Source organism: Sus scrofa, chromosome 14 (genome assembly GCF_054392235.1).
Source record: "Sus scrofa isolate SSC_HxYL_T2T_F1_AM1 chromosome 14, Sscrofa_HxYL_maternal_Yorkshire_Landrace_v2.0, whole genome shotgun sequence".
NCBI classification, from domain to species: domain Eukaryota; kingdom Metazoa; phylum Chordata; class Mammalia; order Artiodactyla; family Suidae; genus Sus; species Sus scrofa.
Genome location: NC_139396.1, coordinates 33,598,090 through 33,610,386, shown reverse-complemented (window position 1 = coordinate 33,610,386; position 12,297 = coordinate 33,598,090). Strand labels below are relative to the sequence as shown.

The window sequence follows — 12,297 nt, the reverse complement described above, 5'->3', positions numbered from 1 at the left end:
TTGAACCTGCCACCTCATGGTTCCTAGTCGGATTTGTTTTCATTGCACCACGATGGGAACACCATGAGACACTTCCTTTGATATGCACCTCAGCCATCTGGGGCCAGTATCCTCTTGCTTTCTCATCTTGAGTCTTGTCAGGGTGTACTGTTTGGGGTGGCTGCAGCAGCTGATTGCTAGATGGTGGGCATCCTGTTTCTATCCTGAGTTGCCTAAGGACCACCATTGGGGTAGCAGTAATGTGATGGCTTGATGGCTGCAACACCTTTTGTTTGCTGATATGGCAGGCAATGTTTTTCATTCACAAAGCCAATAACAAAAAGATGGAAAACTCTAAAATATTTGGAGATTGAACAAAACACTGCTAAATAACACAAGGGTCAAAGAAGTTGCAAGATAAATTTTTAAAAATTTAAACTAAATGAGGAGTTCCCACTGTGGCACAGTGGGTTGAGAATCCAACCTCAATGGGTCACTGCAGAGGCTCAGTCTGGATCCCTGGCCTGGCACAGTAGATTAAAGGATCTGGTGTTGTTGCAGCTGTGGTGTAGGTTGCAGCTGCAGCTTGGACTCAATCCCTGGCCGAGGAATTTCCATATGCCAAGGGTGCAGCCATAGAAAAAAATTTAAACTACATGAAAATGAAAATATAAATTATCAAACATTTGTAGGATACAGTGAAAGCAGTACATAAAGGGAAATTTATAGCATGGAATACATCTATTAGAAAAGAAAAAAGATGAAAAACCAGTAATCTAAGCTTACTTAAGCTTACAGGAAACTTAAGCTTACAGGAAACTCAAAAAGAAGATAAAAAGAAAAGAAATAACAAAAATTAGAGTAGAAAACAATGAAATTGAATACTGGAAATCAATAGAGAAAATCAGAAAAACTAAAAGCTGATTCTTTGAAAAGATCAATAAATAGATAAACCTCTGGCCAGGCTAATCAAGAGGAAAAAAAGAGAAAATACAAATTACTAATATCAGAAATGAAAGAGAGGCCATCACTACTGATCCCAGGGTAGCATGAAAAGGATAATAAAACAATATTATGAACAAATCTATGCCTACAAATTTGATAATTTAGATGAAATGGGACAATTTCTTGAAGACGTGGTTTTTTCTTCCAAACTCTTTTCTTTTCTTTTCTTTTTTCCTTTTCTTTTTTTTTTTTTTTGTCTTTTGTCTTTTAGGGCCACACCCACAGTATATGGAGGTTCCCAGGCTAGGGGTAGAATCAGAGCTGTAGCTGCCGGCCTACACCACAGCTCACGGCAATGCCGGATCCTTAATCCACTGAGTGAGGCCAGAGATTGAACCTATGTCCTCACAAACACTAGTCAGGTTCATTAATCACTGAGCCATGACGGGATCTCCCCAAACTCTTTTCTACCAAAACTTACACAAAGAGAAATATATAATCTGAATAGGCTTTTCTTTTTTAAAGAAAATTAGTGAATCAATAATGAATAACCTTCTAAAATTGAAAGCACCAGGCCCAGAAGATTTTACTGATGAATTTTAACAAACATTTAAGGAAGAAATTATATTGATTCTCTAACATCTCTTCCAGAAAATAGACACAGGGAATATTTCCTAACTCATTCTATGAGAATAGCATTATCCTAATACCAAAACCAGACAAAGACACTACAAGAAAAGACGACTACAAACTATAGCACTCACGAACATAGATGCAAAAATCCTTAACAAATTATTAGCAAATTGTATTATATTAAAAACAATTTTGTAACACTGACCAGGTGGAATTTATCTTGGGTGTGCAAATCTACTCAACATTCAAAAACTAATTAATCTTATCCAGTGTATCAGCCTAGAGAAGAAAAAACATATGATCATATCAATAGATGTAGCAAAAGTACTTAACAAAATCCAACACCCATTCATGATAATATCTTTTATATAAAATTAATAATAACAAACTTTACCTGAATAAATTGTCAAGAATACTAGAAAGAGAAGACGTGCCCTGCTGGAGGTTTTTTTGGGTTTTGGTTTTGTTTTTGTCTTTTTAGTGCCATACCCACGGCATATGGAGGTTCCCAGGCTAGGGGTTAAATTGGAGTTGTAGCTGCCAGCCACAGCCACAGCCACAGCAATGCCAGATCTGAGCTGCGTCTGTGACCTACACCACAGCTCATGGCAACGCCGGATTTTAACCCACTGAGTGAGGCCAGGGATCGAACCTGCCTCCTCATGGATACTAGTCAGGTTCATTACTGTTGAGCCACAACGGAACTCCTGGAGTTTTAAAACATGTTATAAATGGACAACCAGCAAAAGGGAATAATGTGAGATTAAAACACCAGGATAACTTTTGCAACAAAGTTAGGTTTTGACCAAAACATCATGCTGGTGGATGAGTGCCGCCTTTCTCTTCTGCCATCAGAATGTTCTTCCAGATCCAGACAGGCAAACATCAATTAAGAGCCCTTTGCCCTTTGCTGTTGGCAAAGGAAGTGACACTCTGGAATGCCAAGCCTCTGTTCTCACAAGGAAGGCGTGATGACGAGGTCTGGGGTGACAGTGTCAGGCTTTTGCAGCTGGAAGAGAACAGAATCGATTCTGTATTTAACCCTGTGTCTCCTTTGACATTTCTCTGGCACACTTGGTCTTCAAAGTACAAGGATTTAGAAAATGAGAAGTATTTTCCAGAGATAAAGAAAGAAAGGGAGAAACCAAGAGCTGTAAGCAAGGCGAACAAAGATGCCATGTCAGTATCCTTTCTATGTCTAAATGGCCTTTCACCCCTGGGTGTCAGGGTAACACATCCACTCCAAAGGCGATATCAATTATCCTCTCTTGGGAATGAAACGCTGGCTAAAGCATTTCCCTTACAGTATGATTCAAAACTCTTGCTTAGAAAACTGAAACATTAAACATTGAAATCAATTTAGAATCCAATTTGAGCTAGATGAGACCATAAAAATAAAAAATTTCACATCCCATTTAATAGATGAAGAAACCCCAGCCCAGAGGGCTTAAAAGGCTGGCCCTTGGACACATAACAAGGAGAGGCAATATAGGACAATAGCCTCCAACAGATCTGGGCTTGATGCCCCAATACAAAGAAGCCATTGCAGCCAGCTTGGCCCCTGTTTCTTCATCTGTAAAGTAGGGATAATAATAATCATTTTATAGGATGGGTGTGGCCATTAAGACAGAAACCTGCAAAGTAACTGACATCCTTTTTGCCACATAAAAGTGCTAATTATTTTCCTTTCTTTTGGTTTCCAGTGTTAGAGCTGGAACTCAATGCCTGGGCTCTGGATCAGTTCATTCTGCTTTCCTCTGGTCCAAATGACAGCAACAGGTAGTATATTTGCAAGTGAGGGAGGAGGTAGATGGGCCCTCGGGCTGAGAACAGTAGGGGCTTGTTAGGCTGAGAAAATTGGGCCTTGCTTCTCTTTGACACCTCGAGGAGCAAGTTAATGGCAGGAGCTGAGCTCTGCTGGCGTAAAAAAAGATAAGATGACCACATCAACCATTCCTGGGGTCAAGGAGATGTCCCCAACTCCACATGCCCAGAAAGACTCCTAGGGGTCAAAAAGGGAGGGGGCGCCAGGCCATAATAAGCCCTGATAACCATCCCAGAACCCTGTGCTCTGGAATCCATCTTTGTCAAAAATGTGCATGCAGATTGGGGAGGGCCCAGAGCCCAATCAGGTGTGAGAAATAAAACAAGATAATTGGCCAAAGGAAAAGAAAGACCCCGAAGAACCATCCTGTCTAAGTGATTTAAATCACCTCTCCAGAGCACTCCTCCTTCAGGAGGACGCCCGCACCCACACTCCTCTTTTGGGTGTGTATTACTGCTTTGCTTCTGACTTAAATAAACTACTTCTCTGGGTGCTCTCCCACATGTTGAACTGTTCTTCTAACAATAAACTGTTTTTACAATCTTTGCCTCCTTGAAACATTCTTGCTTTCAACAGAGGGCAGGAATCAGGCTGATTTTGCTTTCAGCCTCGAGGTAGTCTAGTGGCTAGGACTCCTGGTTTTCACCCAGCATGCCCAGGTTCAATTCCTGAGCTGAGAACTAAGATCTCACTTTAAACCATCACTCACTGCTATCTCTCCAAGATCACAAGAATCAGGTCAGGTTGGAGACAAAAGGGAACACTGGGCGTGTTCCCATGGCTCTGCTGTCCCGCACATGACAGGCTGAATTGCACTTGATTTCTTCCTCTGTCACTGATAAGCTGTACACAACAACCTAGATCTTCCTACAGTTCAGTTTTTCCATCTGAGAAATGGGGCAGAGGTCATTAAAAATTGATATGATCTGGCATTTTGGAAGACTTCCCAACTGCTAAATTCAATGAACTTTTCTTAATCGGTATTTAAGTCTATATTTGATGCAAGAACCAGAAGTGTGTGTGTGCGTATGACTGGAGATGGTAGAGGGTGATGGGATTGGATGGGAAGGTGGTCCTGTTCTAAATGGAAAGACGACCAGGGTCAATATGGACTTTGGTCAACCCGGGTCCTCATACCTGCAAAGAGAAAGAGCCAATAGGCCAAGAAAAGGTAGATATTGGGAGAGTGAGGTTCTAGGGATTTGGAAAGAGAAGAGAATGTTGGCGGAGGAAGGCAAAGGCAATAGCAATCTAACCAAGAGCATTAGAGGAGTCCTTCTATGGCCCCGTGGCTCCCTGAATCATTATTTAAGCCCTGACCTCTGCCCAGAACTTTAGACAAACACTTGAACAGGTTCGCAGGCATCTCAAATGAACTTGCTCCAAAGAGAACTCCTGACACTATCTTCCCATAGCCAAACCTGCTCCTTTTTGAAGCATCCCTGTCTCAGAAAAAAAGGCAACATGAGATACTCAGTTGCTTAAGCCAAAAATCTAGGGATTTTCCTGGTCTATTTCTTTCATCTTCCTCATTGCCTTAGAATCTGTGGCCACAGTGCACCCGAATCGTTCTCTTTTCTCCATCTCTATAGCTACGACTCCAGCACCATGAAGTCTGGGCCACCATCACTTTTTCTTTTCTCACTGAAGCATCCACCCAGCTGGTCTCCCTGATTCCAGGCCTGTCCCTTCTTCACAAACCCACTAGAGTGACCTTTGTAAAAATATACACCAGGAGTTCCCTGGTGGCCTAGTGGATTAGAATTCAGCATCGTCACCGCTGTGGCTTGGGTCACTGTTGTGGCATGGGTTCAATCCCTGGCCTGGGAAGTTCCATGAGCCATAGGCATGGCTAAATAAATTAAAATATATACCAATTTGGGGGGCTTTGGCCAACTTTACCTGGCAAAGCAATAAAACTGTCTTTTCTCAAAAAAAATAATATATATATGTATACACCAAATTATCCCTTAGCTTAAAGCTTTCCAAAGAGTTCCCACTGCACTTAGAAAAAATTCCGAATTCCTATCTCTGAGTCACAAAATCCTCCATGACCTGTGTACATACTCCACCCCTGGCCCTCGCTGTCTTTCTAACTCATCTCATACCCACTCTCTGTTGGCCCAGGACAAGCAGGCCTTGTTTCTGTTCCTCATGTGTCCTGTGCTAGGGGCTTTGCACCAGCTGTGCCTCTGCCTGGAATGTGTTTCCCTCATACCTTGCATGGTGGCTGCTCTAGAACCCAGATGTTGTCATCTCTGATGATCCATGTCAGAAGCCACTTGTTCACTATTGTGTTGCCTTATTTTAATTCTCTGGGTAGCTCTTATCACTCATTGATCACTTTCTTGTTTATTTCTTTAGTTATCATCTGTCTTATTCTATGAGAAGAGAAGCTCCATGAGACAACAGGGATCTTCCAATCCACCCTACTTCCTATTCTGGCATATGGCAGGCACGCAACAAACACTGGTGGTTTGAGTAGAAAAAGGAATGAACTCCAAACCACCAGAAGTGAATTAAAGTGCCTCGTCTTGGGAGAGTGTTCATTTTAACTGAATCCCAAGATCGACTCGTAAAAAATCCGCGGATGTTTAGAAGCTCACCAGGTGAACTAGGCAGCAGTGTGGGAATGAGAAGAGAGTAGGCATGTTTAACACAAAACCCTGTATTCCTTTCTGCAGGATCCCACTTGGCTGGACATCCAAAGGCCTATCTACCAGGAGACTTGGAGATCTCTACGTGCTTCTGTAATGAGACTGGCTCAAATGTCTGTCTTCAGATGGATGGAGTGTGTTACAAAGGGTCAGCAGTATACGTGCTACAGCCTCTTTCATTGGAGATGATTTGGATCGAGCCAGGGCTTAGCCGTAGGTCAGCAGGACCAATTCCCTAAAGCACACGTGGAACTGCCTTATTTTCATCACAGGCCGTGTCCTTTCACACCTTCTGCCTCTCCCCAGGCTCTTTCCTATCCCATCCCTGGGCTCCACTGCCTCACATCCTACTTCCTTATCTTTAACACACAGCTCCAATGTTCCAGCTTCTCAGAAACGCCCTGATCTCCTCCAGGTGAGGTCAGCCAGTGTTGTCCCATAGTCCATCACCCTTTGTCATATACATCCATGATCTTCTTTATTTTACCTTTGTAAAAAAATTATTTATTTACCTTTTGGGCTGTGCCCATGGCTCACAGAAATTACTGGGCCAGGGATCAAACCTGTGCCACAGATGTGACCCGAGCTACTGCAGTGACAATGCCAGATTCTTAATGCGCGGCACCACCAGGGAACACTTCTTTTACATTATAATTACTTTTATACACCCAGAGATACCCTATAAGATTATAAGTTCCTTGAAGGAAGTATGAAGTTTTCCTTCCTTCCTTTCATTCTTTCTTTCGTTTTTTTTGGCTGCCCTACCGCCACGGCATGTGGAGGTCCCTGGGCAAGGATCAGATTTAAGCCGCAGTTGCAAGCTACGCTGCAGCTGCAGCAGCGCTGGATCTTTTAAGCCACTGTGCCGAGTTGGGGATCTAACACCTGTGACCTGGCGCTGTAGAGACACTACGGATCCCATTGCACCACAGCAGGAATTCCAGGTCATTCATTTTTAAGATCTCCTCTTAGCAACAATCATAGTTATTTACACAGAGGTGGTGCCCAATAAATGAGGGAAAGGAATACAAGAGTAAGGCAGTGTTACTTCTCTCCAGGTGGCTAAACAATTTCTGGCTGAGAAAAGTGAGGGAGTGAAGATCTTAAACTTCTGATAGCATTTACTTATATTCACAGCCACCTTCTCTCCTCCAGCACAAACACAAGCTTTGCCGTGATTCGCTCATAGTGACCAAGACAAGAGGACGAGACTTCCCCTAACAGGTAGCCCAATGTCATCCTGACAGGTGTGAGTTAATAGAGTTACTAAGTGAAGATTTTAGGTCAATGAAGAAAATGTCCGATTTTACTTGAATACGTGCTTCTAAAGTTGTTCTAGGATGTAATCTCTAAAATAAATGAAACTTTCCACAGAAAAAATCATGGACTTGGAGAACAGACTTGTGGTTGCCAAGGGGAAGGGGAGGGAGCGGGATGGATTGGGAACCTGGGGTTAATAGAGGCAGACTGCTGCGTTTGGAACGGAGAAGCAATGAGATCCTGCTGTGTAGCACTGGAAACTATATCTAGTCACTTATGATGGAGCATGATAATGTGAGAAAAAAGAATCTATACATACATGTTTGTGTAACTGGGTCACCATGCTGTACAGTAGAAAATTGACAGAACACTGTAAACCAGCTATAATGAAAAAAATATAAAAATCAGCATATAAAAAGTAAACTGTTTTCATAAACATACATTTTCTTTTCTTTTCTTTTCTTTTTTAGGGCCACACCTATGGTATATGGAAGCTCCCAGGCTAGGGGTTGAACTGGAGCTGCAGCAGCCAGCCTACGCCATGGCCACAACAATGCCACATCTGAGCTATGTCTGCAACCTACACCACGGCCCCGATCCTTAACCCAATGAGTGATGCCAGGGATCGAACCCACACCTTCAAGGATACTAGTGGGGTTTTTAACCTGCTGCACCACAACGGGAACTCCTAATGGTACATCTTAAAGTAACTAAGACATGGTCTGTGCCTGTTGGTGATGTTAAATTTGATATACATGACCATTCCACTGTGTGAATATATCACAATCTATCCATTTTGCTGTTGATGAGCATTTGGTTATTTCTAGTTTTTTTTTTTTTTTTTTTTTAATGGCCACACCTGTAACATATGTAAGTTCCTGGGCCAGGGATTGAATCTGAGAGAAAGAAGCCAAACACACAAATATCTACCTATCTATTTATCTGTCTATCATCTATCTCTCTGTGTGTACACATCAAACAAGCAAGGCTAATATACAGTGATAGAATCTGGAAGTTCTTACCTTTGGGGAGATACTGATTGGGAGGGGGCGGAAACATCCTACATCTCAACTTGGTTTGTGGTTACACGGCCCTAAAATACATGTAAAAAGTTCTGACTGATGCAATTTACTCTTCATAAGTTATACCTAAACCTCAATCTAAAAGTACGAAAATATATTAAAGTTAAAAAGTAATTCGGTAACCGGTGAATTACCACACATTCCAGAACAGAAAACAAGCGGTGCTCTGTCCCTCTCCCCCGCATCCTAATTTAGCTTGCCTCCTTGTGTGTCTGTGCCAGGCATACGGCATACGGGGGTGCTGTTAGCATATGACGTGGGGGAGACGTGCAAAGCAAGCAGACAGCCAGGCAGATGGGAACACGCTCACCTTGTGAGGGGAGGGGATCCGGACCTTCCTTCAGCAGCTTCCTCGGCTGCGGATGGAGAAGAGACACAGATGCCTGAGAAAGATGGTGGAACTAGCAGTTTCTCTGTAACTCCTTTCCCCGATTTCACCCTCCCGCTCTACCTCATGGTCAAGGAAAACTCAAAGCGCTAACACCCAGGCTTTAACTTCTACCGATGTGATTCACTTTGGTCACGTGGTGAAGGACCCATCAATCCTCTCCTCTTTCCTTTCCCTCTTCCTCACCTATTTCATCCTTTTCTCCTAGCATCATTCTCCGTGCCCGCCTCCCACTGTTTCTTCATCTTCCTACTTCTTTTCCTGTCCCCCCCCCCCGTGTAATTCCCTCTCTCCCCCATCTGCCCACTCATGTCTTTCCTCTAGCAAGTGGGAGAAACAGCTAACGATTTTCTACAGCATTCCGAATGATTTCATTTTAAAAAGGAATTTGGAAACGGCTAGGTTTTGTTTTGCAAAACAGCTTTTCCGTTCATTTAGACGCACGTGGACATGAGCACATGGAGATTTGATTTTTCAATTAGCTGTTAATCTAAAAGTTATAAAACAAACCTGTTGGAGTCATACCGTGGTGGGCTTGCTTTCCTTTCTCCCTTCCCCCTCCCCGAGGAAAACAATTTCCAGCAACGTTATTATTAAGGACTGAAAAGATGTACTTAAGGTGAAAGTCACATAAAATTTCTAAATGACCTCAATTTATGTGCACAATTACTGACAAAGTGCCTAGTGGTGGAAAAACAGGGACGAGAGATTTCCTTCATTGAGAGCTTATGATGCTCAGAGAGAAGAGTGGATGGGTGGGGGTGTGCATGGAGGGAGAGGGGCAGGGAGAAAGGAAAAGGCTGGAGACCTGAAAGGCATGTGGACGGAGACCGGGCAGGAGAGACAAAATGGAATCAGGGCTGGACTACCCACTAGCCTTCCAACCCGAGGTCTTTAACAGCCTATTCAGTATTGGAAAGCGGGGCGAGAGCTGCCTGGTCAAGGTGGAGTCGGGGTGCAGGGAGAGGAAGGGAAGGACGCCCTCTGGTGGCATCGACTCGCCTTTCCTCTGCTGTCCCGAAGCACTCCGCTAACCGTGCAATCCACTTCTGGACACCCGAACACTGAATTAACAAGACCCTCCCCTACACTCCAGAAGGCCGACGAGAAGCCAAAGTTTATAACTCTACCCCACTGCCAGCAGCCCATCTACTATTGTCTACAGCTTTTTACACGACTCTCCCCAAGAGAAAGTGCTGGAAATAAAACATTCTCCACTTCACTACGTTTCCAGCAAGGTATGGGCACTCTTCAGAGGTTGATGTTTGTGCAACTACTATCCGCCCCACCTTTGACTCAGCTCTGCAGGGAGTTAGTGTGGGACCGTTTAGAAAATTCACCATAGGAACATGGAAAAAATCATACCATTTAACCTGATTCTCAGTTCCCAAATCTTAACAATTAGGAATGATAATACCTACCACCCACGTCTGTTTGGAGGGTTAAATGAGATGCAGTGCCTGGCAGGCGGTAGATCAGCTCAGGGAAGGTTGGTTCTTTTCCATTTCCATCCCACTCCACGCTCATGCCACCACCATTAAAAAAGATGAGTTGGGGAGTTCCTGTCATGGCGCGGTGGTTAACGAATCCAACTAAGAACCATGAGGTTTCGGGTTTGATCCCTGGCCTTGCTCAGTGGGTTAAGGATCCAGCATTGCAGTGAGCTGTGGTGTAGGTTGCAGATGCGGCTCGGATCCCGCGTTGCTGTGGCTGCGGTGTAGGCCGGCAGCTACAGCTCTGATTCGACCCCTAGCCTGGGAACCTCCACATGCTGGGAGAGCAGCCCAAGAAATGGCAAAAAGACAAAAAAAAAAAAAAAAAAAAAAAAAAAGATGAGTTGGGGAGTTCCCTGGTGGTGCAGTGGGTTAGGGACCTGGCATCACTGCTGTGGCCAGGGTGGCTGCTGGAGCACAGGTTTGAGGCCTGGCCCTGGAACTTCTGCATGCCAGTGGGGGTGGACAAAAAGGAAAAAAAAAAAAAAAAAAAGATGAGTTGGTAAGTTTATTTCCTCAGACCACTGGAAGGAAATCAAAATAAACCAGTTCGTGTGGGCAGGACTGACTTGGTTCTCAGCTCCTGGGCTCTCAATAACTACCTCTTTGCTTAGGTTTGTGACAGTTTGGTGAAGCTGCTTTGATGAAGTAGCATCTTGATGTGGCCTAAAATGCCATCATGGCTGTTCATCTTCAGAAACATTCCCATCCCCAGATGGATGTCAGTTTCGCAAGTTACCTAGGAACAAAGCACAAGTGCAACCTAAGCGTGCCACATTTTCACAATCATGCTCACTATACGCTAGACTATTATGCTAAGCACTTAAAAAGAATTATTGGGTGTCCCCATTGTGGCTCAGTGGAAACAAATCTGACTAGCATCCATGAGGACACAGGTTTGATCCCTGGCCCCACTCAAATGATTCAGGTTAAGGATCCAGTGTTGCCATGAGCTGTGGTGTAGGCTGCAGACACGGCTTGGATCTGGCATTCCTGGGCCTGTGGCATAGCCTGGCAACTACTGCTCTGATTGGACCCCTGGCCTGGGAACCTCCATATGCCAAGGGTGCAGCCCTAAAGAGACAAAAAGAGAAAAAAAAATTTTATTTAAATGCAGTTGACTTACAATGTTGTGTTAGTTTCAGGTGATTCAGTTATATATATATTGTATATTATATATATTTAGTATATTATATATATTATATAAAACATATATTTCTTTTTCTTTACATTCCCTTCCATTATAGGTTATTACAAAATACTGAGTATAGTTCCCTGTGCTATGAGTAGGTCCTTGTTGGTTATCTATTTTGCATATAGTAGTGTATATATATTTTCTCTCTCTCTCTTTTTTTTTTTTTTTTTTGTCTTTTTCAGGGCTGTACCTGCAGCATATGGAGGTTTCCAGGCTAGGGGTCTAATCGGAGCTGTTGCTGCTGGCCTATGCCAGAGCCATAGCAACGCCAGATCCAAGCTGCTTCTGTGACCTATACCACAGCTCATGGCAACACCGGATCCCCAACCCACTGAACAAGGCCAGGGATCGAACCCACAACCTCATGGTTCCTAGTCGGATTCATTAACCAGTGAGCCACAAAGGGAACTCCCAGTAGTGTGTATATATTAATTCCAAAATTCCTAATATATCCCTCCCCCTCCTTCCCCTTTGGTAACTATATTTGTTTTCTATGTCTGTGAGTCTATTTCTGTTTTGTAAATAAGTTTATTTGTATCACTTTTTTAAGATTACACATATGAACAATATCATACCGTATTTGTCTTTCTGACTTACTTCACTTAGTATGAGAATCTCTAGGTCCATCCATTTTGCTGCAAATTACATTATCTCGTTCTTTTTTATGACTGAGTAGTATTCCATTGTATAAATCTACCACATCTTCTTTATCCATTCCTCTGGACATTTACAAAATCAGAAATTCCTGAGGCCATTTGAAGCTGCTGGCCTTGGAGTGTCGTGACCACCCCCTACTCCTGAACATTCAGTTAAGTCTCTTCCTCACACAAATGCCTCCTT

At 43.4% G+C, this 12,297-nt stretch overlaps 1 long non-coding RNA gene across 2 annotated transcripts; it reads right to left on the bottom strand.

Annotated features, from left to right (window-relative positions):
* Window positions 1-1,762: 1,762 nt before the first annotated feature.
* On the bottom strand, window positions 1,763-8,975 carry LOC146396475 (uncharacterized). Of its 2 annotated transcripts, XR_014828447.1 has the most exons (5): window positions 8,692-8,975; window positions 8,322-8,392; window positions 7,619-7,680; window positions 2,364-2,566; window positions 1,763-1,836 (listed from the first exon to the last, which is right to left on the bottom strand). It is a non-coding gene; the product is annotated as an uncharacterized LOC146396475 (long non-coding RNA). The 2 variants fall into 2 exon arrangements; XR_014828446.1 differs by lacking the exons at window positions 1,763-1,836; window positions 7,619-7,680 and having other exon boundaries at window positions 2,433-2,566.
* Window positions 8,976-12,297: the final 3,322 nt, after the last annotated feature.